The following is a 27712-nucleotide window of genomic DNA, read 5'->3' on the forward strand; positions in this document are numbered from 1 at the left end:
TGATGCTTCCCCCCTCACCGCGCACACGCAGACAGCTGAAAAGACAGGAGAGAAGGGGGGGAAGGCGGGCAGTACCTGAGGGGCAGTTAAGGAGGAGCGAAAGATTGCGCGCCCGTTTGGCCCCTTCTTAAAGAACAGGCGGGAAGAAGTCCCTTGCTCTGTCAACTTTCTCCCAATGCCGCAGGACCTGTATCCCTGTATTGCTTCATGAGAAAACGCAGTCTTTGTTTGGACATTACCCTAATAAAACACGAATTAACTACAGCCGTTGGTCTGGTTCCTGAGTCACATCCTGGGCCTGACAAGGAGTCAACAGGCTTCTCACCCTTTGAACTGATGTTCACTAGAAAAGTGAGGGGACCTTTGGAACTGTTAAAAAATTCATGGGAAGGAACCCTGGGAGAGTACAAAACATCTGTAGTAGATTTTGTATTGGAATTCCGCAGCAAATTAACATTGATGATGGAAGCTGTACAAAAGAATTTGAGTCAAGCTCAGGAGAAGCAAAGTTACTGGTATGACAGAACAGCCAGGGAATGTGTGTATGATGTGGGAGATATGGTTATGGCATTCATACCCAGGAAACGTGACAAATTACAGGCTAACTGGGAAGGACCATATACCATAAGAGAAAGGCTTGACACAGTGACGTATGTAATCACCACAGTATTAGAGGCATTAAGAAAAGCAGGCCTCACAATAAAAGCTAAGAAATTCCAGTTTGGGCTAAAGGAAGTAATCTATTTAGGACATAAGGTGGGGAGTGGGAAAATCACCCCCTTATGGAGCAAGGTGGAGGCAATACAAGCATGGCCTATCCCCTTAACCAAAAAACAAGTTAGGGCATTTCTAGGTGTGGCTGGTTTTTATAGAAAGTTTGTGAAAGATTTTGGGGAAATCGCAACCCCCTTGCATGAATTGACAAAGAAAAAGTGTTCTGAGCGTGTGGTATGGACGGATGAATGTCAGAAGGCTTTTGATCTGCTGAGGCAAGCCTTGTGCTAAGGACCCATATTAATAGCACCAGACTATGAGCAACCATTCATCGTGGCTACAGATGCGTCAGACCTCGCGCTGGGAGTTGTCTTGCTGCAGGAGAGAGAAGGCACCAGACATCCAGTGGTGTATCTGAGTCGCAAGCTAACGCCAAGGCAGAAAAACTATTTGTCGGTTCAAAAGGAGTGCCTAGCGGTCGTGTGGGGACTGAACGAGTTGCGCCCATATGTGTGGGGATGAAGATTCACGGTAACAACGGATCATCGGGCCTTGTTATGGTTGCAGACTATGAAAAACCATAACACTATGCTGCAGAGGTGGTCCTGGGCCCTACAAGACTATCAAGTGGACTTCCAGTTCATAAAAGGCAAGGACAATGTACTGGCCGATGGACTTTCCAGGCAAGTGGCCGGGACTGCAGTGACGTGACCCAGACGAAGGAACAGAAAAAAGACATTTTCCCCATAGAGACTTGTTATATTGTTAACGCGACGTATAAATCCTGGAACAGGAATAATACTCTGCTGTTGTTTTAAGGGGGGGGAAATGTGATGTTCCTCTATTAGTGTATATATGGTAAGTGCTGTTTGTATAGGAGATGCATGGTAAGTGGAATGAAAGAGGAGGGGGGAGTGAATGGGCAGTAGAATGCTGGATGATTGGCTGAATGTTTAAAATGGCTGACAGTATAAATGGAAGGATGTCAGGAAAATCTGGGGGAATGTGAGGTGGAAGGTGGACGTTGTGGGTTGTTTTGGTGGGTTTTTTGAGAGGAGATTGTGTGGAGAGTTGGTGGATGTGAGGAGAGGGTGGAGTTCGGATTAATACTAAGACCAGTACCTCAGGAATAGATGAAACCATATGCGTGCCTTTATAAAGAAATCTTGTTATCTCTGTTATTTAATAAATATATTTGGTTTACCAAAGGCCTGATCCTTGGCTGGGGTTGCACAGACCAGAAGGGAGGGTAAGGTAGATACCAAGGCTGAAGGGAAACAAATGGTGGCAGCGGTGAAGGAAAATATAGCACCACAAGTATTCAGAGCAAACCGGGATCGTATGCTTTATATATAAAGATCAAAGAGAGTGGGACAGCTTAAGCACGCAGTCACAGAGGTAACCTGATAGAGAGACTCAGGCAGAGTCTCTGGGAATACTGGTTATAGGACGTGACTGGTGGTGCTGCCTAGCAGGGGGATCTGTTGAGATCTGTGCTAGAGCGGGGAGAGAAACCATAAAAAAGGACAGTCCGGACTGGTGGAGTCCCTGGTGGTGCCTAGTGACAGGCAGTAACCACGAGCAGGTAGGAATCTGACAGGGAGAGCCAGGGAAGGGCGTCACAGTAGTCAACAAAAACAGCAGTTGACCTTTGGGTGGCTAAGGGTGATAGAACTGAAGGACTGAAAATCACAGCTGAGGATATTTTAGGATATGAGGAGAGAACAAGAAGAGGGAATGAAGCCATGCACTTTGAAACCAGTATAGGGATTTGAGCAGGAACACCACAAGAGTTCTATGGGGAAAAGAGAAGGGAATTATGTTTGCATCAGAGGTCTGAGAACTGAGAAGAGTCAAAGGAAGACCACAGGAAGGAAAGTTACAGTGGGAGATAGCGAGGCATGAACCAGCATCTCTGCTGAGGAAAAAGGAAACAAAGGGATAGATTTTCATAATTTCTTTCAAAGGAAAGTGACATGATGCTGATAGTGAATAATTGGAACAAAGGAATGGAAGGAAACAAAGATAAAGCCAAGACTTCATGCCTGGACAACAGAACAGATGGTGACATAAATAATGAGACATCCCAGTTGGTTGCCACCAAACATTGTCACTAGTGCTTGGGCTCTGAACACTAATGATTGATAGCGGATCTATACTATGAAGTTAGCTGGTTGAGAGCTCTTCAGTTCTTGCCACTTGTCAGACAGTCTCTGCACTAAGGTTGGTAGTGTTCTAGAATGGATGAGACCACCATAACATTACTGATTCAGCACAGGTTTGCTTTCCCTGTCTTTTTCCTATCAGAAAGACACAATGCTTTCTCCTGGTGTACATAGCATTTGGAAGAGACAATTTTCAATACTTTTAATTGCATTCAATCGATTAAAAAATAATTTGTGGCAGATGTGCGTTTGCATTCTCATTGCTCAGAGATCTCTATGACTTCTCTTATGAATCCTCAGGATTTTTGTTCTGTTTAGTTGGTAGCTAGCTAATTTGGTGTGTTGGAGAACTGATTGGTTTATGCTCACTAGAGATTTAATTTTGGCATATGTAAAGATCCTTCAAACTAATTTTGTTGTTTTCCCCTTTTTCATTATGTGGGGAAATAGATGAGATCTTTTCAGCTTAACATCATTGTTCTTGGTAGAACTCAGAGATTGGGTGTATTATTATTTTGTTTATCATGAGAGTAATTTTTCTAACTCATAAAACACTGACAAAGCTGGTGATCACTAATTTATGAACTAAGTCACATTTTAATACATAACTGTGTTCAGGTTGTAGGTGAAAATCATAACAGATTGGTCACTCCTTAAATCTTTAGTGAGGCTTCCTTACAATGCAATCAACCAGGTCTACTCAGACATAAATTCTATTTAATTCAATTGAGCTTACTTCTAGGTAAGTGGGGTTAGGATTCCGACCTTAAACCCTTAGATTGGTCTGTACCCACACAAAAGAGGCTATGTTGAAGATAATATATGGGTAGTATTCCACTCCCCTAAAACTGACCCTAAAATTAACCCTAAACTCTCCCTGAACTGCTAGAGAGGGTTACTGCAGGGGTTACCAACCCAGCACCCGTGGGTGCTGTGGCATCCACATAGGCCTTCTTTGGTGTTCTCAGGATGAACCATATCACCCAAATTCCCAGCTTTCATTTTATAAAAACTAAGTTTCTAGCATTTTTAGAACCTATTAAGCAAAACATACAGATTACGTGTGTGTGTGTGTGTGTGTGTGTGTGTGTGTGTGTGTGTGTGTGTGTGTGTGTGTGTGTGTGAGAGAGAGAGAGAGAGAGAGAGAGAGAGAGAGAGATTAGCCTGCTAAAACCTTTCAAGGTTTCATGACCAAAAGACAAACGAAGTCTTGCAGATTCATAACAGACTGGTATGACTTTATTCCCAGTGTCAATAAAAAGGACACCAATAGAGAGCCACCATCCCAAAATGCTGTCATCTGGAATTCTTAAGAGCCTGCAAATTGTGAGATAGGACTAACATGCACAAATAGGTGCACCTGAAATGAATTGTAGAGAAAGGATAAATGTCTATAATGGACAGAATCACTAACTACCTTGACACCTAATGTACTTGAAATGATGTATTAGTTATGTTTTGTTCTAGATATGTTACAATAAATCAGTTAAAATATTTTTCATAAGGACTGCAGCCTTAAGCTAATAGTCCCATCATAATTTATCCTTTAAAAAAAAGGAGGGAGAGAGAGAAGAGGAAATGAATATAGACAGAAAACCCTTGCTGCAGGTTGGGACTGAAAGAGGGTCCTACATCTGAAAAAAAAAACAGATGCTTGGACCACTGTCCTTTTTTATATCCAGTCAGGGTTGATAAAGAAAGGCTGGGATACTGAAGACTGTGAGGGGGATGCAACATGATTTTCCTACCTCTTGGGTCACCCTCTTGAATAGCTTCAGACATAGGATGGGAGAGCACAGCTAGGGAGGGAATTGGCAAAAATCAGAGACACACCCATATTCATGAGTGGAAGTGCCCTCTGTTTATGAAGGAGGTTCTCTAGACCTCCATCAATGCATTGTTCTCTGGATCTCCATCAATGCACGAGAGTGGCTGTATACTATAGTCAGCATGGATTTTTCACATTCTGCAATGTTAAATTGAAACCTCTCAGTGCCATTCTGATCCTTCCCATAAGCTCATTTATAAACAAAACCTTACAAAACTTATAGTCCTGAACTCAGAAACACTTGCTTAACAACCCTGTAAATTTTAATGGCGATACATAAAACAGTCAGAGTGAATTGAAAGTTCAAAGTGGAAAAAGAGAGAGAGAGAGAGAAAAACCAGACCCCTTTTGGACTTTTTTCTGTTCTCATAATTTGTTGAAATTCATTAAAAATCAGCCATGCTCACAGAGTACCTGTAATCCCATTACTGACCTGCCCCATACTCTGACCTTCATCTTCTGCAGTTTAAAAGTTAAAAAAAATGCCTGGCTGATTTTTAATTAATTTAAGAAATTTAGCATTGAACTCAATGATAAGGCTGGGCATGCTCAGTAAGAACCAACTGTCAGTGTTCTAAAAGCCAGACTGACAGCTGCTTGGCTTGCCTAATTAGGAGGCTACACCCACACCAGACCTTTATTTCTCTTTAGACGGTCATGGCTTCCCCCAAAGAATCCTGGGAAGCATAGTTTGTGAAGGGTGCTGAGAGGAGACTCCTATTCCCCTGAATAGAGCTCCAGTGGCCAGAGTGGTTTAACAGTCAGCCACTCTGATTGAAGCTTCGTGAGGGGAACAGGGCATCTCCTAGCAACTCTGAGCACCCTTCACAAACTACACTGCCCAGGATTCTTTGGGAGAAGCCATGATTGTCTAAAGAGAAATAAAGGTCTGGTGTGGATGTGGCCAGTGACAGCTTTGGTTTAAATTTGGGTGGGGGGCTACATGTGCCTGCTGTGGAATAAAAAGATGGGGAAGACCCTGAAAAAGAATGATACTGTTCAAAATGTTTTCCTTTTGGAAAAGAAAGGGGCTTATCCTCTGCACAGTGCCCATCCATCCAATCTCCTTCCCCTCCCCCTTCCTCCCTCACTGCCCCTCCCCCAGGTCAGTTTCACCAACCCTAATCATGATTGCACAGGAGTAAATCCCACTGAACTCAAAAAGCATGCAAATGATCAAAGCTGCCCACCCCTCCTCGCCTCTACCCCTTCGCTCTTGCCCCTTCTCTCACCCTTCCTTCACCACTCCCCATCCCCTTCTCCCCTTCGTCCCCCTGCCCCACGGTCAGTTTTACCTATCCTAAGCATGATTGCCTGGGAGTAAACCCCATTGAATTAAATAAGCATGCAAATAATCAAACCTGCCCTCCCCTCCTCCTCCCTCCCATCACATCTCTTTTGCCCCTTACCTCCCCCTCCCCTCCTTCCCCCTCCCCCTCCCCTCCTTCCCCCTCCCCCTCCCCTTCCAATCCCCTCCCCCTCCCCTTCCAATCCCCTCCACCCTTCCCCTCCCCTTCCAATCCCCTCCTTCACCCTCCCCCTCCCCTTCCAATCCCCTCCTTCTCCCCTCTTCCCCCTTCCTCCTTCCCTCTCCTCTCCCCTCCCCCTCCCCCATGGTCATTTTTCCTATCCTAGCCATGATTGCACTGGAGTAAATCCCAATGAAGTCAATAAGCATGAGATTGATCTGCCTTTCCCCTCATTACCCTCTCCTCTCCCTTCCTCCTCCCCACCTGCCTACTCCAGGCCTCCCTCCCCACAGTCTGTTTTACCTATCCTAAGCATGTTTGCACTGGAGTAAATCCCACTGAACTCAATAAACATGCAAATGATCAAACCTGCCCTCCTCCTGCCCCCTCCTGCCTGCTCCCCTCCCCATTGTCCCCTCCCCATCCCTTGTGGTCAGTTTCACCTATCCTAAGCAGATTGCACAGGAGTAAATCCTACTGAACTCAGTAAGCATGCAAATGATCAATCCATTCTCAGCAAACTTGCACAGGATCCCATTCTTTACCTCTCAGATTAAATAGCAGACAAATTCATTGATAGGCAAAAAAAACCTGTGGTTTAAGAATGTACCTATAGCCCACAGATATTTCTATCAAACTTAAAAAAGCAGGGAATGGGCAGCTATAGTGAATGCACCAGGGGAGCAGAAGACCTGACCTCCTCTCTGAGATATTGTACTGCCCTAGAAATTTGTCAAAATGCAAACACAATTTGGGTTGGTCTTTCACAGTCCAATGTACTTCTTGTGTAGCTTGGAAGAATTTGGTAACATGTTCATATGGTGAGTGGTGACAACACCTGCAATCAGCCTAAATAACAGAAACAATACATGTGCTGTGCTGATCTTATTTTAGCAGGGAGGAAGCAACAATATTAAAAAGGTTGATTTAATTCAGATAATCACTTTAAATATGCTTGATTTACTTCGCAGTTTTAGTGAAGTTTCCTATAGTAAATCATTTTCTTTGCTTCTGTTTTGTGAATATGTGAAGTACAACACTGCAAAGCTCCAAACATAATTATGGAATAATGGCACTGACTGTTCTGTAGAATAGTTTCCCATGGACATGAGGAGTGTCTCAGTTTGCACAAGGTAAAAAAGTGGGAGGTAAAACATATTCTAACAAAATTCTAGGTGTGCTCTATGTTTTTAACTGACCATGCCCACTTTTACTTTAAGCATAGCAGGCTGAAAACATGCATCTTGGGCAGGCCAAGTTTGTTTTTTCCAACAGCTAGATTCATTGGTTAAGTAGCAACATACTGTAATCAGTCTATGTAATCAGTCTAATTTTACATCACGCTGCAGTTCTCTGGGCAGTTTACAATAACTAAAAACAAATACAATTTAAAATACATCTTTTTAAAAACAATTTAAAACACAGTAACACAGAAAAGAAGCAAGGTAAGAAGAACACCAACATACAAAAACGTAATTCTCCATCTTTGGAGATGACAGGTGTTGCCACCACTCACCATATGCTCAGAGGCACAAGTTACCAAATTATTCCAAGCTACACAGCAATTGGATTGGACTGTGAAAGACCAACCCAAATTGTGTTTACATTTTGACAAATTTGTAGGGCAGTCCAATATCTCAGAGAGGAGGTTTGGGTCTCCTGGTTCCCTGGTGCATTCACTATAGCTACCCAATTTCTCTGCTTCTTAAAGTTAGATAGAAATATTTGTTGGCTATAGGTACATTCTTAAACCGCAAGGTTTTTTGCCTATTAGTGAATTTTAAGTTTTGATTTCTTGTTGCTTTGTCACAGAGGGTGGTTAGTAAAGAACTGTGGAGTTGGGTAGTTGTCATTTTGATATTGTTAATCCAGAATAAGGAAATACAAACTCTTGGTTATGCCTGTAGTTGGAAGTTGTGGAGTTCAGTCTATTACGTTGTGAATTGCCTTCAAAAAACACTGTGGTGTTTCTTTGTTCTGCAGTTACAGATGATAATGTCATTGGAAAAAAGTAAAAAAATCTTAATGGAGAGTGGTAGGAAGTAAGGCACTCTCTGTTCTTATATAGGATCCCTTCTTATATAGGATTCTCTCAATTTTAATATAGGACAACAAATATAGTATGACTCTATTTACAAAATATTAAAACTGTTTGAATCAACTTAGTACCCGAACATCTGCTGTAGAAATTGCTATATTGCTATGTTACTAGCATCTTACTTCCAAATGTTGTAAAATGCCATCCTGGACACCTTCTGGGAGGGATATAAATTTTGTAAATAATAATAATAATAGAATTAGTTTGACACTCCTGGGATTTTTCAATTTATTAAATTTGCTAAGCTCTCCTACTGAGGAATGGTTAGTGTTTATCGCTTTCATAATAACTGCCTTTTATATTCAATCCCCCAGCATTGAAGCGATGCTACACAAAGTGTTCGTGTACTACTTGTTTATATAAATATATTTTTGCAGTCTTAAAAAGAATTAAACCAAAAAACCATACTTCAGACATTACCTGGCATGTAAGAGCTCTATAGATTATCTTTGTTGTAGGGAGGAATATACTAAACAGAATACTGCTCCTTTCCTTCCTTCCAAAGAGCTGTATATATAATTCTAACACTTTTGTTACTCAGTCTGAAATTTTCTGTGATTTCAGAAATAAATTCTGGGAAGTTTTCATTTTGAAGTGCTAGTGTGACTTGAACTTCTTCTAATTCTTCGAGTAAATTTTTGGTTTTGAAATCAAATGTATGGAGCCTTGGAGAGAAAGGGCAGCATTCTTTTGATACATTACAAATACTGTCTTTTGGCTCCTTTCATTTTGTTTTGGTGTGTAGTGAAGCGATATATTTAGACCAGTGTAACTAAATGGAATGAAAGAACGGAGGAAACAGCAGTGCAACCATCACTGTAACAGAAATGGGAGCAGAGCCATGAATATCTAATTGGTTGTAGTGATAACAATCTTGCCCTCATGCAGACATTGCTCTTAAGACCATTTTAGTAACAGCTTAACACTCCTTTTCCTTGTGGGATTAAAAGAGCTCAGAATCATTAAGTTCTGCAAAGGTTTGTTAACAATCTGTGGATTTTTCTCCCCAGAAAAGCAACATAAATATATCAAGAAATTTATTGAAAAAATTGGCACTCAACTATTTACAATTAGGCTATAAATTTTAAAGAAATTTTGAGATATATTTATATTGATTTATTCCAAAATTATTAACCAATCTTCTGAACATAAAGATTAATGGGGTTCACAGTATACACATGTAAAATTATTTATTTATTACATTTATATCCCCTGTTTCCTTCAAGGATTTCAAGGTGGCATACATGGTTCTCCTCCCTCTCTATTTTATCCTCATAACAACCCTGAGAGACTGTAACTGGCCCAAGGTCACCCAGCAAGCTTCATGCCTGAGTGGGGATTTGAACCCTGGTTTCTCAGGTCCTAGTCCAATAAATAAATTTTGAATACTCAGTGAAACAGACCACACTGTTGAGTATCTGGTCATTATATACCTTCTTGGAAAGAACGTTTTTATATTACCTTATAAAGATTTTGGCTTAGGCATCTCCTTCAGGATGAACTAATACAAAATAGGGGCTGCTACTGAGAAGTCCCTGTTCCACGTGCTGTAGTGGACAGAGAAAATTCTCTCTTTTTCTTTAGTTTTTTAGTATTGCAAAAGAGCATTATCATTTTTATTTCCGTACCATTGGTAACCCGGGGGAAATTAATAAAGTTCCCTTTCTTTCACTTGTCATGATTGCTACCATAGTCCTGCTAACAAAGCAGACAGTGAGGAAAGATTCAGGGGAAATTGGAAGAGATCCATAGGCCAGCTGCTTGATAGCTGGTGCAAAGAAGACACAGAGTGTGGCCAGACGTAACAGCAAAAGCATGTTCTACTCAAGAGCAGTTGTTTCTAATAGAATCTACCACTTGATTTTAATTAGCAACTGGTGGTAGATCATATTGATTTTACTCTGACAAGCGGCATGCAAAACTGACCGCAAGTTTATGGTCAGCAGTAAATGACTTCATAACTGAAAAAATGAAATAAATCTGCAACAGAACAAGCTCCCTTCCATTCCTTGTGCTGCCGCTCAGATGAGTCTGTCCGCACAACTCATAAGTGCTCTCCTAATTTAAAGTTGCTTTCTCATCTTAATTTCCTAGTCGAATCCCACTTCCAAAGTATAGACACACAAGCACAAAGTTTCTTAATATTTGGGAGCTCAGGTGGAGTCATGGCCAGTGTAGTGAATTCTTTGTTGCAAAAAAAAAAACATTTTAATGTAACTATTTCCATTTGTGTGTCTAAATATTGTGACTCTGCTAAAAGGACTGGGAATGAACAAAGCAGATGTGACCCCCTCCCCAGGAGCCAGCACATCTGGGCTGTTCTAGCAAGCTGTAGTTTGGCTTACTGTCTGAGAACCAGGCCACTGATTACATTGGGCCATAGGGTGCTTTTCTGAATATATCTTGAAAGATTCATGACGGGGTAAAAAGTTAATGCACGCTTTGTAGCCAGTTTGATCTGCTGTTGATAGACTACTTTTGGTAACCTGCTTTCACCTGAGGGCAAGTTGCCATATTATGCATCAGGCATAATATTCAGCAGCCCCAAACAGAGCAGTTAACTTTCAAGTAGGATAGGATAGACTTTATTTTCTTGCTGGTACTCATTTATAAGCTTCTTGGAAGAGGTGTATTTTCAACAGAAGAATTAATAGCCTGGCAAACCACAGGGGTTTAATGCCTTCATTTAAAAGTTTCAAGTATTACTTTGGGGAACTCTCAACATTCCTGCTTCCATGGATAGAGGTTGTTTGTATCCTTTTTTGCTCCAGCCTTCTGAACAGTATTTATACCAATTTAGCCTGCATTATCTTGTTTATTGAAAAAGTGAATAAGTAAATAATTCTATTTGTTTGTATAGCAATAGGCGTAGCAATACTCAGACACCAGAGACTCCTGCCAGTGTGAACTAATGAAAATTATACTGTGCAGTGGTTCAATAGACAAGGATAATAGACATTATAATTAGAAGAACTCTACATGTTCAATCTGGTTAAAAGAATATTAGGAACTTTTTTTAAAAAATCAAATTTTATTATCAACATGGTTTAGGGGGACTTTGATATGTTCAGTTTGAGAATGATTCTGAAATAGACATGAAATGTGAAATAGGGCTCATGCTTACAAAATCCCCCCCCCAGCAGATGGATTACTCCTAAAAGAATACCTTTTGAAAGTATTATACCTGTGAGGATTTTGCAGGAAAAGATGCATAAGCCCAAGTCTGTGTTCATAAGCCAATCATCTGTTCATAGATGTTTCTGACAAAGTCAGACATACTGTTTTGCCATGGTTTCCCCCACTTCTGTTCATCTCTGGAAGAAAGCAGCAAATGCTATGTCAACACAGGCCCTCGGTGTCTGGTTGCTTTACAGGAGGAATCCCCAAGCTATTTGCCTTGAGAAACCTTAGGACCATAGGAACCTGGATTAGACCAGGTCATACTGTTTATCCATCCAGCTCAATATTGTCTTTTCTGATGGGCAAGCAGCTCTCTTGCGTCTCAGGCAGAGAGATGTCTTCCACATCACTTGCTACCTACCTCATTATTTTGTTTTAACTGGAAATGGTAGGAATTGAACCTGGTAACTGGTATAGAGCCTTTTCAGCAGTGGATTTCCGGTTGTGGCCTGCTCTCCTCAGGGGGATGCGCCTAGCCACCACCATTATCAACTTTGGGGCATTAGGCAAAGATGTTGCTATTAACCCTGGCATTTGGTTCTTCATTAGAATCATAACATTTGATAACACCTTGGCCTGTTTTGGTGTTCATCTTTTAGTAGCATGAGGTTGGAGTTGTCCTTTTATAATACTGCAGAATGAGAACTTTTAGTAAATGTTTTGTTTAAACAGGTTGTTTTAAATCTTTGTAAGTTTTTTATAATTGTAAGTCATTTTGAGACATTTTATGTAGTGACATCATCATCATCATCATCCCTGTCTGCAGGCTTACATTCTAATAGGCTGTATACAAAATGGAAAAGAAATGGGTAAGGAAGAAGAAAGAAAGCAAATTCAAGCACGCATTTGTGAATTCATGTAATCTCAGCAGTATCATGAGATCTGGACAGGTGGGTCTCTCTGCCTTTAAGTGCATACACATAACCACATAACCTAGCATCCCCCTAGACCCCAGGCTAGTGGCAGAGATCAGAGTGTGCTCTCTTTCAGCTTTATAGTCTCAGGGCAATTGATAGTTGGAGCTGAGTGTTCTTCATTAATTACTAGGATCCATCTGCCAGAGTTATTTTCATTCTTATTGCCTATCCACATCCAAAAACTATTATGCAAAGCCTACTTTTCAATGAAGCGGCAGTCACATTTGATTGTAATAGAGGTCTGGCCTTTCACTGACCTTGGTTTCACTTGGATGGAACTCACTCAAAGGGCAAAAAATTAGCAAGCACTGCAATGGATGAATAAATAGATGATGTACCTTCTAATGATCCATAAATCAAAGACATACCCAGTTAAATTTTCTTATTTCTGCTACTATATGATAGAGTGGATGACTCCTGTGTATATCTTACTCAACAGAGCACTCACATATAGTTAATATTCTTTATCGCATGGAACTGCATTAAAATGCTTCAATGCTAAATGCAGTCCTTTGCTATTTTCCTCAGCTGTTAATGTCTTCATGGGTGGTGTCTTTAACCAGATAAACTTGATTCAATTCCTTTATTGGAACCAACATTGCTGAGTCTGTAGAGGAAAGATTAGCAAGCATGTATCAGGCTGTCCTTCAAAGATGCTGTATATATATAGCTTGTATGGAAAAATACAGGATAGAAACAGTTTCCTAGAAGATGTAGAATATAAAGTTTTCCTTGAGAAACTCACATAATTATAAAGTACTCTTCTATGTATGCATCTATCCATTCAAGGAGGACAAATTAATTTCCCCCCTTGTAACTAAAAGGGGAAGCCCAGGAGTCCAGTTCAGTAGGAAGGAACAGGCTAGGACCATTTTGTATCAATTATGATAAAGTTGTGGGCTTTTCCTATAACTTCCTACATTGCTCCTGTTTTTGAATGTTGGGTCAATGTTTATGCCATGAAATAAGAAACAATCATATGTCAGGAGTGCAATCATGAGCTCACTGGCAGGTTGCTTAATGATTTCCTTGGAGACAGGTTTCCTCTCCATGCTGAGATGTTGTAATTCAACTTCTTAACATTTGCAAGTTTTCTTATGGAGACTTGCCTGGTTAGACTTCTGATTCCACTATGCTTAACTCTAATTCTTATATTTGAGCCATGAAATAATTTAGGTTGATTAAGTGTGTGGGTGGGTGTTGCTCCTGTAATATACCATATACTCTTACAGCAGCTATAACAACATACAAAAAGATATGAAAAATAATGGTGTTGGTTTCTAGCTGTTGCAGGAGCTTCAGGCCTCTAATTAAGGAGGAATACTTCATCACACCCACTTGAACAAGGCTCCAATTTGGAGAGTGATTAGAATAGACTAAACACCATTCAGTAAACACAAATACATTTCATGCTCATTATGTCATATAAAGCTCTTTCTTTGGAGGGACTTTGTTTTTTTTCCTTCAGTGTCATTCATAAACTCATGAAAAATTGATGTTGTGTTATGATAAATTAACCATAATGCTTTTAGAGACCAGGTGTCAGAGAAAAGGCTGTAGGAATATGGCTCTGGGGCAAAGATGCTGCACACCTGTAGTTCATTCATTCCGATCAGGGTTGAATTTCATGTAGCCCTGCTATTGTGATTCATCAAGTTGTTTCAGCTGTAACAAAAGTCCTATACTATTGGAATATGTATAAGATTTTACATGACCAAACCTTCCTTGGCACTGAACAGAATTAGGTTTGTTTTAAATTTTAAAATATACATTTATTTGAAAACAGATTCTCTGACTGCTTTTGAATCGTACTCCTAGACAGTTAATAGTATTGTGAGCGAAATGTACCAATAATTCTAAGGTAGACTTGCTAATGCATGCACCATAGGGTGGATCTTGTATGGTTGCTCGATTGTTTGTTAAGGCTTGGTTACATCTAACGCCTTGAGGGGTGACTATTTTGTTATGCCTTTGTGTGTGTGTGTGTGTGTGTGTGTGTGTGTGTTTAACCAAACAGAGGTTTTTATTATATTAACAAAACGTTTCAGCTTCCGCCTTCATCAGCTGCCAACATACAAATGCTGTTACCAAGGTGGCAGTTATAGAGCTTTGAGGATGGAATGCTCAGAGGGGCTTCATTTGCAGGAGCTAAGTAGTGGTGGTACTGTCCTCCAGGTCAGGCCATGTGGTGCCAATGTGTCCAGAGAGTAAATCTAAAAGTTCTCCCTTTTGGTCAATGCTGCTGGATCTGCTGGCATCTCTATCGCTGTAATGGAAAAGTCCAACAGGCTGTGACCCTCAATGTTAAAATGCTTTGCAACTGGTTGCTCCACTTTTTTTTGTCAAAATTGCCGACTTGTTGTTCCTGAAGCGCGTGCGTTGGTCAGTTGTGGTCTTTCCTACGTATTGGATATGACATCCTGGTCTTTTGCACTTGATGATGTAAACTATATTGCAGGACCTACAGGTGATGTTCTGTTTAATGTAATACGTCCTGCCTGTCCTAGTGCTTGTAAAAGTGGCTGTCTCCCTGAGGTACACACAGGTGATACAGCGTTTGGAGTGACAAGGATGAGACCCTGGATTGGGGATAGGTGGCTTAAGCACAGCTCTCACCAACAGTCTGCGCAAATTAGGAGGTTGGCGAAATGCAATAACAGGCCTGCTGATGGCTCTGGTAAGATGTTCAGAGTTTGCCAGCAATGGGTAGCTCTCCTTGATTGCTCGGTGATAGTTAGGAGATGCTGGATGGAAATCTACCACAAATGGAATCCGTTGCTCTCTGCTCTTTGACACCTCAGTATGATGGAGGAGGTTTTCTCTGGACAGAATGGAGGCTCGGTGGATGTTGCAATTCATAATATGAGGAGAATATCCTCTTCGAAGAAGGTGTTCTTTAAGTTCACTGATCCTTCTCTGGTATTTATCTTAGGTGTTGCAAATAAGTTTGATTCTCAGAGCTAAGCTATACACAATGTTCTTCTTTATATGCCTAGGATGGCAGGATTTCCAGTTTAAATAGGTGTGGGCATCAGTGGGTTTGCTGTAGAGATCAGTGGCTATTTTGTTGTTTTCAATGGTGAGAAGGACATCCAGAAAAGGGATGTGGGGATTGTCATTTGTACTATTAAATGTAAACTTAATAGAGGGATGGATAGAGTTGATGTAATTTTTAAATTGTTCCAAACTCTCTTTACCATTCGTCCAGACCATAAAGATGTCGTCAATGTATCACCACCATATAAGTGGTTTGTTGAGTGCCTTTTTGAGGATCTCCTGTTCCAGTTTACCAATTAAGAGATTCACATATGATGGAGCCATGCGAGTCCCCATAGCTGTGCCTTGTAGTTGCAGGTAGTGTTCTCCATTGAATGTAAAGTTGTTACAAGTCAGGACTAGTGTAGCTAAAGTTGTGAGAACCTCTGTTGGAGGATTGTTCACATCTCTGGTGTTAAAGAACTCATTTAAAGCCTGAATCCCATCATTATGTGGTATATTGGTGTAAAGAGACTGTTTATATATATATATATGTTGGCATAGAGCTTTAGCTTAATGAGGCTTTGAGCAAAGTTTCAGTTTTTGGAACTTTAATCAGCAACATTGATAATATATTCTAGTAAGATTAGGAAACACAGGAAGCTGCCTATGCTGAGTCAGACCTTTGATCCATTTAGCACATGGACTGGTAGCAGCACTCCACAGGTTTCAGATGGGATTTTCCCATCCTTACGTGGAGATAACAGAGATTGAACTTGAGACTTCCTGCATGCATAGCAGATGCTCTCCCACTGAGCTATGGCCCTTTCCCGTATTTCTGTATTTCTTTTTTACTGTGATTTTGTTGAAAGCCACAGAGGGCCCATCCAAACCTAACCTCAAAATCCACATTTTCCATATTCGGTTGGTGGCCTCGAGATCCATATATGTCCTGTTTGTGGTCAGATTATTGTGAAAACCCGATTATGAAGCATCCATGTGTGTAGGCTTTTTTTTTTTTTTTTGTCTAAACTGCTTTAGCCAGTCCATTTAGTCCATCCCTTTTCAGTGATTGGCCATAATGGTTGTTTGCTTTTTGCATGCTTTTTCAGAAGAGCGCAGAAACATATATCTTTTTTTTTAATTCCCATGCATGCACAGGTTTGTGGATGTGCTGTGACGGGCTTGGCATATGATGGAGGAATGCCCATGGACCGCCTATTGCAGGAAAGTCCACAGCATTGCATCTGAGCACACAGATGTTAATGCAATTGATTATTGGTTTAGGAAAGCATATTGGTTTTCAGTGGTATGTCTAATGCAAATTTATGAACGTGAACATCCATATTAGCTTGCAATGTCATATGAACCACAGTGAATAAATGAGGACACATAGCTATAACATTGCAGTTTATTCAGTTGTATGGATGGGTTCAGAGACCAGAAATGCAACAGTTAGTATACATAATCATGTACACATACATATACTGTCTTTTTCTGATAATCTTATAGTTCCCACAGGCTGAGTGCCACCTTAAAACAACTGTTTTGCAATGTTTTTTGTGTCCATGTGTGAAAGCTTCTTCTGCCTTCCCGTACTATCAAAATAAATTATCTTAACTACTTATATTTTCTGCTTCAGAAAGTGAGTATGAGAAAACTGGAAGCAATCATGCCTGCTCTGGTTTAACCCTGAAGCTGATGAGATTTAAAAATGGAACAACTGGATTCTCTTAACCAAGAAAGAAATAATAAACACACATTACACTGCACTTAGCAATATGCAACCCTGTCTGTCATGTTATTGCCTTTCTTCCAAAATTGCACATAGTCTTTTCTGACACATCGACGCCTTACTGACTCCTGTCATGCTTTGTTGAAGCTGGTTTTTAGGCACCTGCTTTCATGATGGTTGCCTTTCCAATTAAGTTGGTTGGTTGGTTACAGTTCTCTTGGGGTTGTCTTTTAATGGAAATAAATACCAATATGATATTGTTTGATAGGCAATCTGACACTATGTAAATACTCAAATAAAGGTAGTTGCTGGTAAACACTTTCTCTTGTTTGTGAGTTTAGATAGTGCAGCTAAAATGCCGCCCTGGGCTCCTGCTGGGAGGAAGGGCGGGATATAAATCAAATAATAAATAGATCAAATAACTATACATTTTGAAACAAGATTCAGAAGAACTTACAGCATTTTTTCTAATGACTTGAAGTGACATCAAAACTGTGATACATAGTTCAGAAAGAAAATGTACATGACAATTTTAAAATGTAAATAGGAATTGTAGACCTATGACCCGTGAAAAGGTATAACTCAAGACTTCTAATCATAGCTGATAAATTGCAGGCAGTCCATTGAGTAGGTTGGTGAAGGAGGGACAGCACACTCCAATCATCTTCTGAACCTGACATTGAAACCAAGCAAGCTGCCAGAGGAGGGAAATACAGCCACCTCCATCAGGCTGGTACTTTGGTGGGCTTGTTTACAAGGATGGTGTAATTATATATATATATTCTTGAATACTATCCACACAACTCAAGGGTATCAGTTGGGGGGGGAACAATGCCCCCCAACTCTAATTGTAATGGTGGATGGAGTGGGTTGCCAGTGACCTGTAGTAACAATTCATATACTTTGCCCCTCCCTAGAAATATTGTTGCACACCCTCTAGGTACAACTTTTAGAAGCTATAAAGGGAGCCTCCACTTTTGTATCCATAGTGATAGCAGAGCTTTGTTTTCTTTCTCTCCCTCTAGCCCAGAGTAGTGGTGGTAGTGGTCGCCGGGAGCAGGTGGAAGCCCAGGGTGATAGACTCATCTCCAAAAGGAATGGCACCCGCCGCTACTGACCCCAAAGGATCCGACAGTGCGCCTTGCCCCGTGGCCACAGCTGATTGTTCACCTGTCAGCGCGACTGCCGGATCCGCCCCTCCAGGAAATATGGCTGGTGCTACCACCTGTCTCCTCCCGGTATGCTGCCACACTTGGTTACACACAGCCTGTAGCGGTGGCTGGAGACCACCTGGCGTCATCCCCATACCAGACCAGGCGTGGGATGCGGTACTCGCTTCCACTCTGGAAGGCATAGCGAATGCCGCCACCGGACCTGAGGCCCGTGGCCCCCATGGAGACCACCCCCATCCTGACCACCCCGTTGCCTGAACAGGCCCTACAGACTCACCTGCTCCCACCAGCGGCCCTGACACACTAGCTGCCTGACCCTCCCCAGCTGATGATGCGATCACGCCAGCCTTAGGTGCATCCTCTTTGCATTCCGGCCCAACCGCCACTGCCGGTGTGGAAGGGGTCACCGCCCTCCCGCTCACAATCTGGGTCCAATCGGGATGGGTCTCCAGGGCATCCAGCTGTGCTAAAATCAATGCAATGACATCTTGGTTAGCCCTGCCGGCTGCCTTGCGGCACTGCCACCCTGTGCCCGAGCCTTAGCTTGCTTCGGCCTGGCAACCGTCCTGTGGCAGGCCCAGGAGTGGCTGCTGTTCCGAGGCAGCTAGGGTGTCTGGTGTTTTGACCTGATGCCACCATCCCCCGCTGCTCCAACACCTCTAGGCGCGTTAGAATAGCAGCCCATGGTGGCGCCTCCTGCTCATCAGAAGAGCCAGGCACCGGGGGGGGGCATTTGTGTGGAGGCCCACAGGCCTTTGCTTTTCCTTTCACCCCCATTTTCCCTTTCTTGGTTGTCATGACAGCGGTTAAACCCTCCCTTGGCTTATATTATTATTATTATTAGTAGTAGTAGTATCCAAATGGTATCTGTATGTTATAATTCCCTTATTCCCTGTCCTGTGTCTTCTTCTATTTTTATTTAATTTTATTTAATTTTATGTATGTGGGCTGTTGCTTAACTGATTGCCTAGGCAGCCCTGATGTGGCGCCGCTGAAGGATGCCTCGCGCCACCCTCCCCCAACTGCCGGGGGGGGGGTAGCTGCCACGTCCAGCCAGCTAGGCCCCTTTAACGAGGCCCATTCCATCCGCCACCAGTCCTTGGCGTCCTGCAACGCCCCCATTGGGGAAACGAAAACCAGGCCTAATTCGGCCGACAAACGCAGCGTCTTCAGCTGCTACAAAAGTGAAGCACCGCAAAATGGTGCCGACCACGCAGCCCCGACAAAATGGCCGCAGCAGCTCTCCTCTTCTCACTGCTCTGTCCTCTTCGTCCTGGTCCGTCGCGCACTAAAGAGGAGGATAGGAGGGGCGGACTGGACTTAAATAAGCCCCAGAGCTCCACCCCTCCTCACCGCATGTCGCACGTGCATGCAACGCGCAACATTGCTTTTTTCAAAGATGGCGGTGGTAGCAGCGCCGACCCCATCTGCAACTATACCCCGCTCGTCCAGGCTGTGCGGGCAGGCGGGGCGGTATATCTCTGAGCATAGGTGCAGTATGCTGACAGATTCTCACTTCTGTCAGCAAACATGCCACACCATCCTACACTATCTGCAGTTTCCAGACCAAGCTCAAGGGAAGCCCTGGGGATGCTACTGTTGATGATATCAAAAGACACAGAGAGATCGAGAAGCAGGAGGAAGGTCACACTTCTCTTGTCCCGTTCTCAGTAAAGGTCATCCATTCGGGCACCCAAGGCTTGCTCAGTGCCAAACCCAGATTGAAATGGAACTGGATAATCTGTGTCATCCAAGAATGCCTGCAGCTGCTTCAACACAATCTTTTCCACAACCCTCCCCAAGAAGGGGGTATATGTGACTGGTTGGTAGTTATCCCAGACCAAAGGGTCCAGGGCCATACTGCCACTTTTTTCAACTCCCTCATTCAATGAAGCATTAACTACACTCTGGACCCAATCAGGCAACCCTTTCCTGCTAGATTTCATGATTCAAGAGGGTCAGTTGTCAAGAGGGCACGTGATCAGGCATATAGCCTCAAGCACCTTGTGCACTTCATGAGGCTGCATAAACTGAAACTGATCCCACAACATATAACAGGCGATCACATTCATTTGATTGGAACTGCAATAACTGTGGAGTCATGGTCACTCTGAAGTCGAACAAATTTTTCCTCAAAATGTGCAGCCAGTTGGTCATTGTGGGTCCTTCTGTGCTCCTGAGGCTCCTCCCCCAGAATGGGAGTCAGCAACCTCTGGACCACCTAAAAGAGTTCCACTGGCTGGCTGCTAGAGAATGCAATGCTATGAAATGCACCTGCTTCACTACCCACACTGCCACATGGTAGGCACAATTATGTGCTTTAACCAATGTTTGATCGGCTTCAGAGCAAGACTTACACCACTTGTGCTCTGGTCTTCATCCAGTTTGCTTCATTGCGCAGAGCTCCCCAGAATACCAAGGAGGTAGTTGGGCTCTGCAGTGCCAGAGAGGATGCTCGGAAGTGATCATATCATCTTGCTGTTCCATAGGGAGACCAGGTCTTCAACAGGATTATCAGTTTTCTCCACTGGAAGATCCCCCAGAGTATTCAGGAACAAGTCAGTTTCCATGTGTGTCTGCGAGCAAGCCATCCAAACGAGCCCACCACTCTTGCAGGGGGAAATTGCTGCTACCAATCCAAACTTTACCAGATAATGGTCCAACAATGACAAGGAAGTGCATTGTAGCCCTCTTATCTTTGGTCCATTTCTTACATCACCCGGGGAAAAGACATCAAGGGGTGTGCCTTGCCCAATGTATTGGACCAATGACTATTTGAGATAGCCCCATGAAGGCCATGAAGTCCCATGATAGCCCAATAGCAGCCTCTATGTGGATATTGGAGTAATCCAGGACTATCATTCTGGAATCCTCCACACTAGAGAACATCTCGGTCAGAGAGGCTGTTGGGCAGCAAGGTGGTTGATATACCAGCAGCATCCCCAATCTCTCTCTGTCAAAACATAACAATATGGTGGTGGTGTTATTTTATGACACTGCATGTTTGAGAATTTCATGAGAAGCATAGGTTACAATGGATAAATTTGTAAATGTCTCACATGTATAACAGAGACTTATTTTGACCCACTATCCAGATACATATGATTTGACATTTGAAATAGAAGGCAAATACTCTTTGGAATAAGCTGTGCTGCATTAGTTTTGCAATATGAATCAAGGTTCTTCTTGCGGTAGCTTTTGATTAGTAAAAAAAAATGAAATGATTTGCTACCTTTTATATTTGTCTGCATGAAGAACTGCCTAGCCACAGTAAGAAATGCTACAATAACAGTTTTAAACTTTCAGTGAAAAGTAATGTCCTGATTATGATACAACAAAAGCTACAATATTCTGCATATCATATGTGGCTTAGTAACAGATATTTTGCTTTGCAGAACAAAAATAACAATTGTATGATATGCTAGGGGTTTTGTTTTTTGTCTGCCAAAAGCATGGCATTCAGACAGGTTTTAGAAGAATGTTTCTCCGAGTCCTTATGTTGTTTGAGTGGGTTGCTGAAAGTGTGAATTTATTTGACATTATAGCTCTGTCTCAACAACCTGGATGTTGGGTAGTTGAGCTAGAACAGTTATAGCACCGGCTGGTACCATCATGATCCCATTTTTGTGGTGCAACAGACTCTTTAAACTGAAAAGCATACATGTTACTGTGCTTCATCTACTAATTGTACAAAATGAAGCAGGAGAACAGTGTGTGGTTAAACTTAAGGGAGGGTTCTAATAGATTTATAATGGCTCCTATTTAGAACTGTCAGGTAGAAAATGGCTTTAATGCAGTGGTGGTCCTCTGGTGAACTCCAGCTTCTATTGGCCCTGGACAGCACGACTAGTTGCCAGGCATGATGGGAGTTGTAATTCAGCAACCAAGGCTGTGGAGTCGGTACGCCAAACCTTCGGCACCGACTCCTCTATTTTTCTACTGTCCGACTCCGACTCCACCCAAAATTGCTTCCAACTCCACAGCCCTGAATAGGGCTGTAAATGTCTTTTTAAATTGGAAGCTCTCATAGGAGCATTTTTATCGCTGCCTGAATATGCACTGATCTTGGCATCACAGCATTTCTCTTCATCTGGGTCCTGCGTCATACCCTGACACACAAAATGTTTTCCATCTTGAGTTATGGTGAAATGCTCAACTACAGCTGACTTCATGGGAAGCTTCTTTGACATTCTGAATTTATATTTTAAAAAATTTCTCAGTCAAAATTTATTTTGAAGTCGGAGTCTGTACGTTTCTACCGACTCCGACTCCAACTCCACCCAAAATTGCTTCCAACTCCGACTCTCCGACTCTGACTCCACAGCCCTGCCAGCAACTTCTGTAGATCACAAGTCTCCTACCCTAACGTTAGTGGATCTCTGTCCCATTAAACACTTGGAAGAAGACAGGGAATCATTTGATGACAGGTGAAGGGGAGTGAGGGAGGAAGATTAAAGTTTTTTGACCATTGTGTATGCTAGTTGAAGACAGATACAATAGAGGTGTGTTTGATGGACATATCAGGATGTGGGCGGGGGGCATAGGATCAAATTGGGAATAGGACTATCTTTCTTCAGTATCCACTGTGTCAAGAATTATTTTTCTTGATCTTATTTGACAGCTATCTAAATCTATTAGTAGGTTTTGAGTATGAGATCATTTTCTTTTTTTAGCATTAGGTATGCATTGCTTCTGATAGTTTATAAAGTTAAAAAAGTAAACTATCTATTAGTAATGTAGACCATGGATTTAAGAGCCTAGGTTTGAAAGCATGGAGGTATGGATTTATAGGGTCAACCACAGTTCCTCATCTGTAAAAAGGAGGATCTACTTTACAGGGCTGTTGTTTAAGTGAGCTGAGCAAAATCACAGCAGCAATAGAAGAGGTATGCCAAAGGCGTGAATTTAATGTGCCTGGTAATTCCAAAATGCACTGTGGGTTGTATCTAAGTCATACACAGAGTAGACCCAAATCACTGAACTTGTTAGTGAAGTCCATTGATTTCAATGGGTCTACCAAGTGTGACCTGGTCAGATGCAACCATGTGCTTTTAATCTTCTGAGATTTATTTTTGTTTTGCTATTCATTCTTGCACAGTCAACAAGGGGCAGAGACACACTTGCTAGTCTGCCAGTTCCAGTGTGTCTCCGCCTCTCTTTTCTGAAAAACCCTGCCCCTTTTTACTGTAAAACCTGGTGGGATCAGTTCGAGTGTTTTTTTTAAAAAAAAATCAGCTTCAAAGTGATTTTGCAAATGATCAGCACATCAACTCATTGCCCCTCCAGGTGTGGCCAATGGAAACACTTAACTGTAGACAACTAGTGTGATCACAGCCACAAATATATGATAGGCAATGTAAATGGATTACGGTAATGAAACAGTAATTTGCTTCTACCTTCCTCTCCCATGCAGACTTTGCCAGTACTGTTCAATTAGAATTACTTGTTCTTTTGCTCCCCAACCCTGCCTTTTCTGTAATGCCTTATCAAGTCAGCATAAGCCATAGAGCACAGTGGGAGTGGCTTTTACAGGCCATGTCAGAAATATTTCCTACTGGCCATCCCTTCTGAGCAGGGCCGGCACCAGAGGGTGGCCAGGTTGGACCCTGGTTGAAGGCCCCTGCAGCCCAGAGAGGCCCCAGCGGCCCTCCTTAGGACGGGAGGTTAGTGCTCCCATTCTGTGATCTGCGGCAGCATTGACTCCCTATCCTGCCACAGATCACAGAGACGGAACTCCCAGCCTCCCCCATACAGACCATGTGTGTGTGCAACACCTGTCCACATGCCCCACCTACCTTTCCCATTGCCATGAATGCTGTGCACAGTGCACACACATACCTGCCATCAACCAAGATGGCGGCGGAAGCTTCCCTAAGGGGCTGATGCCCCTGCTGCCATCTTGATTGATGGCAGCCATGCACGCACAGGGTGCAGGGCATTGACAGGAAGTGACAGGAGAGGTAGATGGGATGTGCAGGTGGACACCGTGGACCTGGGGCAGGCTGGTGCCCAAGGGCCCTGTCATGCCTGGCTCCGGCCCTGCTCCTCAGCCTTTCTCCTAGAGCTACTTACAGCACATTTCATTTAGCATTGGCCCCACTATTAACCATATTGGTCAACAACATTGCAAAACACACAACACACTTCAGAGTAACTCCTTAAACTATTACACCCTATCAACTGGCCACAGTACTACAACATTTTGAGAGGGAAATAAATTGGCAAGAAATGTTACATGGGAAAAGACTGCTGCTTTTTTTTACATTAAATAATTCAGTGCTTATGATTATAACACACATTATGTGTGTTATAATTTTAAGCACACAGGTTTCCTTCTTACACGGCATCTGCAAGGTCAAAAGACATTTGTGGCTTTCCTTTCCCCGTATGATTTCTTATTTTTTCTGTGGTAGTTGATTATGTCAACATTTTTATCATCTTCTGAGGGGGCAAGGTTAGATATGCTGAGCATTTTGTTAAAGCATCCCCTGGCACTGTTAATGCTGTTTACTGTGGCCTGGATTAATTTGCAGTTGTTTAGGATTTCCACCCCAGTAAGAAACACATTTATCTGCATTGAACATCATTAAATTGTCCAGCATTGGCTGTATAATTTTAACTATTAAATTTTGAAGAGCTGTTAAGAGTTTTACTGCATAGCGATTGTATAAGTAATTCATGAGCAGGCGTTTAGCTTTGTAATAGTCTTTTATTGTGTGCTTTGAAAGGGCATTGCCCATGGCTTTTTGTAGGCCCCCTTTGACAAATCTAAATACTATACTCATTGTTTTTAATATACTTCGAGCAGAATCCCACTAGCAAATGATTATGTCCTTGCATCTTCTCCTAAGAATTTATTTTCAGAGTGATTACATAGATAGTTTCCTTCCCTGTTTGTGGAGCAAACCATGCCAGTATTGCATTTTTTCCTCTTAGATAATACTTCTGTATATTTCCTACACCCCCTTTAGGATGCACACCTTAACGTGGTGAGGGGGTTTGAGAGTGTTGAAGAAGCTGAGAGCAATGCCGTCAGGAGTCTAGACCAAGAGGCTACACTCCTAGCAGGGACACCCAAGGCGGAATGGTCAAAGCTGAGACACCAGACTAAGATGCATCCAAACTCAGAGGAAGGCAGTGGTAAACCACCTCTGAATACCTCTTACCACAAAAACCCTATGAACAGAGTATCCAAAATGCAACACAAGATAGTGCTGGAAGATGAGACTCCCAGGTCAGAAGGCACTCACCGAGCTACTGGGGAAGAACAAAGGACAAGTACGAGTAGCACTGTGACTAATGACGCAGCTGGGTCAAAGCCGAAAGAAAGCCCAGAGGCTAATGCGCACAGATGCGAAAGGAGAATCCAGAGTTGTACAACTCACACAATAGGAACATGGAATGTGAGAAGCATGAACCAGGGAAAGTTAGAAATTGTCAAGCAAGAAATGGAGCGTATCAACATTACAATACTTGGCGTGAGTGAATTAAAATGGACAGGAATGGGACATTTTCAATCAGGCAACTACAATATATATTATGCAGGAAATGAGAAATCAAGAAGAAATGGGGTTGCTTTAATAGTGAGAAGTGATGTAGCAAAAGCAATTAGGAGCTACTATGCAAGGTCTGAGCGACTGATATCAATGAGATTAAACGGGAAACCTATTAACATAACCATCATCCAAGTCTACACTCCAACGTCAAACACAGAAGAAGAATTGGAGAGATTTTACACAGAAGTACAGGAGGAAATTGACCACACACCAAAACAAGATATGCTGGTAATCATGGGGGACTGGAATGCAAAAGCAGGGAACAGAGAAGAACTAGGAATTGTGGGGAAATGGGGCTTAGGTGACAGAAATGAAGCAGGAGAAAGACTTATTGAATTCTGTGAAGCCAATGATTTGTTTCTTGCCAACACATTTTTTGAGCAACCAAAAAGATGACTGTACATGTGGACATCACCAGATGGTCAATATAGGCATCAAATTGATTATATAATTGGAAACAGAAGATGGAGAAGTTCCATACTTTCTGCAAAAACAAGACCAGGAGCAGACTGCGGTACAGATCATGAACTGATCGTATTGAAAATCAGAGTAAAGCTAAAGAAGACCAACAAAGCACTCATAATGCCAAAATACAATTTAAATAACATCCCAGAAGAATATAAAGATCAAATAAGGAACAGGTTTGAGGCTTTAAACTTAGTTGACAGAGAACCAGAAGAACTATGGACTGAAGTCAGGGACATTATCAGGGAAGAATGCAAAAAGACAATACCTCTTGTTAAAACGAAAGAAAGACCTCAATGGATGTCTAAAGAAACTCTTCAGATGGTTAAAGAGAGGAGGAAAGCAAAAGCAAAAGGAGAAACACAGTCAGAACCCTAAATGCAACTGTACAATGACTAGTACGTAGGGACAAAGAAAACTATTACAATAATTACTGTATAGAAATAGAAAAGGACAACAAAATGGGAAGAACAAGAGCCCTATTCCAAAAGATCAGAGAAATGAAAGGGAAATTTAAACCACAAGTAGGGATGTTGAATAATCAACAGGGGAACACACTGACTGACTGAGATGAAATAAAAGGAAGATGGAAGCAATACACTGAAGAACTCTATAAAAGAGTTGCAAGGATGACAGATTCATTCACGGAGGAACTGTATGATGAAGAACCAGAAATTTTAGAATGTGAGGTGAAAGCTGCTCTTAAAATACTTGGAAGAAACAAATCACCAGGAATAGACGGCATACCAATAGAGTTGCTACAAGCTACTGAGACTGAATCTGTCCAAATTTTGACAAAAATCTGTCAAGAAATATGGAAAACTAAACAATGGCCCACAGACTGGAAGTGTTCAATATACATCCCAGTTCCAAAGAAGGGATTCCTGGGAATGCAGTAATTATCGAACTATTGCCTTAATATCCCATGCAAGTAATGCTCAAGATTGTACAACAAAGGCTCTTACCATATATGGAGCCAGAAATGCCAGGCGTCCAAGCTGGATTTAGAAAGGGAAGAGGCATCAGAGATCATGTCGCAAACATACGTTGGATAATGGAACGGACCAAGGAATTTCAGAAGGAAATCACCCTGTGCTTTATAGACTACAGCAAAGCCTTTGACTGTGTAGATCATGGAAAACTAGGGAATGCTTTAAAAGAAATGGGGGTGCCACAGTATCTGTTTGTCCTGATGCACAACCTATACTCTGGACAAGAGGCTACTGTAAGGACAGAATATGGATAAACCGATTGGTTCCCCATCGGAAAGGTTGTGAGACAGGGGTGTATGTTATCACCCTATTTGTTTAATCTGTACGCAGAACATATCATATGGAAAGCGGGATTGGACCAAGATGAAGGAGGTGTGAAAACTGGAGGGAGAAATATCAATAATTTAAGATATGCAGACAATACCATATTTGTAGGAGAAACCAG

At 42.1% G+C, this 27712-nt stretch overlaps 1 protein-coding gene across 2 annotated transcripts in view; it reads left to right on the forward strand.

Annotated features, from left to right (window-relative positions):
- The window catches only part of MACROD2 (mono-ADP ribosylhydrolase 2), a 946657-nt gene that overhangs the window by 324469 nt on the left and 594476 nt on the right, over window positions 1–27712 (forward strand). The gene's annotated exons all lie outside the window — the stretch shown is intronic.

The sequence above is a fragment of the Rhineura floridana genome, chromosome 4, assembly GCF_030035675.1.
Source record: "Rhineura floridana isolate rRhiFlo1 chromosome 4, rRhiFlo1.hap2, whole genome shotgun sequence".
Classification (NCBI taxonomy): Eukaryota; Metazoa; Chordata; class Lepidosauria; order Squamata; family Rhineuridae; genus Rhineura; species Rhineura floridana.